The following is a 2,817-nucleotide window of genomic DNA, read 5'->3' on the forward strand; positions in this document are numbered from 1 at the left end:
TAATCTACATGGCTTCAAAAAAGACCGTGGTATACGAGTGGTGTGTGATGAGGTTCAGTGCAAATGCATACCCCTCCTTTCATAAGCATGGTATAAAATACCATGTACTCCTTCACAAAAGCTATAGATCACGACAGTATCTATATTGTTTTCGTGCATCGGGCCTCAATCTGACCCGACATCAGGCAGGTGGTCCAGTTGCTGCACAAGGTCCTCAGAGCAATGCAAATGTGGTGTGAGCTATGTGTGTGTGTATGTTGTTCTGTGGTTGTGTGATGGTGTGAGAGAGAGAGAGAGAGCAGAGAGCGAGCAGAGAGAGTAGGAGATGAGAGAGATGAGAGAGAAGGCGAGAGTAGGAAGAGAAGAGAGAGAGAAGAGCAGGAGAGAGAAAGGGAGGGAGGCAGAGACAGGGAGTAGAGGGGGGAGGGAGCAGAAGCGAGACAGAGAGAGCAGTGAGAGACTAGGCCAGTGAGAGTACTGAACAGAAAAGACAGGACACACGGAATAATCGAAAGACATAGAGAATGCACAACAGAGAGACACAGAGAAACAGAGAGAGAGAGAGAGAGAGAGAGAGAGAGAGAGGAAGAGCAGAGGAATTGAGTAGCGGGAGAAGTAGAGAGAGGTGGGAGACCGAGAGAGATGAGAGGAGATGACGAGAGAGGAGAGAGGAGGAAAGGGCAGGGAGGAGAGGGAGGGGAGAGGAGAGAGAGAGAATTGGGAGAGAGAGAGATATCTTTTTAGATGCTGCTATAAAGAACTCTAGACGTTCCCAGTTACTTTACTACCCATAAACATATTTAGTTAAAGAATTAAATAATGAATATAATAAAAACAAATAGATAAATTTAGCGTGTAATTTTTTCTCTGCATCACCAACGAAAACATGATTTGTTCCCATCAATCTCCATTCTTCCATCCACGCCCTTTTCAAAAATAATCGGTAAATGAAAGTAACAGATAAGTAAATAGATAGAATATATGTGTGAATAAATAGATACTCTATATTCCACATAGAATTTTGTAAAACCGTCATCAAAACATATACAGAGATTACATACCTATGTATTATATATATACTATATAGTATATATATATATATATATATATAATATATATTATAATATACATTATATATACTATATATATATATGTATATAGTAAACATGTATATGCGTAATTGTGTTGCTGTGTGTGGTGTGTGTGTGAGTGGTGTGTGTGTGTGTGTAGTGAGTGAGTGTGGTGTGAGTGTGTTTAGTATTCGTGATGTAGTGTGTGTGTGTGGTGTGATGTGTGTGTGTTACAATATATCCAAGGGAGAGAAAGCACTGGTCAAAAATGTTATCCAGTAAGTTTTCAGGCTATTAATGTAGTGTAGGCTGTCAACTTTTTAGTTTGCGTTATGCATTTTTTTATCCATATTATTAGTAAACAATACTGCAGCATGCAGCATACAAACGAAAGCAATTTTATTAGCGATTTTTTTTAAATGCCCCATATAACGATACACAACACAGGAGTATATGAGAATTATATTTATGAAATTCCGTGAGACAAATAAATCTCGGCCACAGTTGTCGTTCAAAAATTAAAACTTAATCTATGAAAAAAACAAGAAAGCATATTAGAATTATCTCTGTGTTATGATATATTATGGTAATATGACGAAAAACATCTGACAGCGCTTTCTTAGGTCCGGACTGTGCTTGCCATTGTGTTTGTTCAAGGACGTCGCGTTTCTGTTGATTGAACTTAAGTTACTGGATTTCGCTTTTAGTTCAGTTCGAATTTGTCCAGTTCAGTTTTGTATAGTTTGAGTCTTTTTGCACAGTTAGAGTTTGCGGCGCAGTTCAGTTTGGACGCCAATTTAAGGTGGCACAAGTTTAATTTTGAATCAGTTCGAGCTTCGCGCAGTTATACTTTTGCGTAATTTAAAGTATCAAAGTTCAGTTTTGTGCTGTTCAGTTTTGCGCAGTTTGAGTCTACGAAGTTTGTGAAGTTGCGCCAGCTCATGTTTTGCGTTACGCATTGTTTTATTACGGGTGTATTGCACATTGTTACAAGCGCGTGTAAGGTAAATTCACTAGCAGTAGGAATATAACTACTATACAAAACTGATGTATTTCGCACAAATTATTCAACTATTGCAGAACTTGCGCAAACAAACGATCGCACAATGATCAACTGCAAAAAGCGAGTGATCGCAAACGTAAATCTGAACTTCACTGCGCATTAAGCAGCATTCATATATCAATATATATATATATATATATATATATATGTTATATAAGAATATATATGTGATATATATATATATATATATATATATATATATATATATATATATCTATATAAATATCTATAATAAAATATATAAACGTCCATATCTTTAGCTACCGCTCAATTAACACATACTTTTGATTTGTTTAGATGATACCAATATCTTACTAAAACGATTTCCGCTGCGAGACTCGATACTGGTTACTAAAAACTTCCGATACGGCTCGCCGATTCCGATACCTGCAATAATTAATAATACATGGTTATATATTCAGGCCTGCGTTGGTTTGGGGGGGGGAGGGAATGCTTTAGAACAAAGAACAATTATCATTATTTATCGCAATCGGAGGTTTAAGAAGAGTTGTAAATTGAAACTCGTATCGAAATTTGGTTGAGAAATTTTGGTATTTGTTACATCACTGGACATTGACCCTCCCTATTGTGAAAAGGTATTGTCAAGTAGAGTGATAGCGTCTCAACGATAATACTATGTTGTCCGCAATATGATAGAACCAAATGGTAACCTACATTCCATAT

The sequence above is a fragment of the Oratosquilla oratoria genome, chromosome 34 (genome assembly GCF_046742065.1).
Source record: "Oratosquilla oratoria isolate Oo_2021 chromosome 34, ASM4674206v1, whole genome shotgun sequence".
Taxonomy (NCBI): domain Eukaryota; kingdom Metazoa; phylum Arthropoda; class Malacostraca; order Stomatopoda; family Squillidae; genus Oratosquilla; species Oratosquilla oratoria.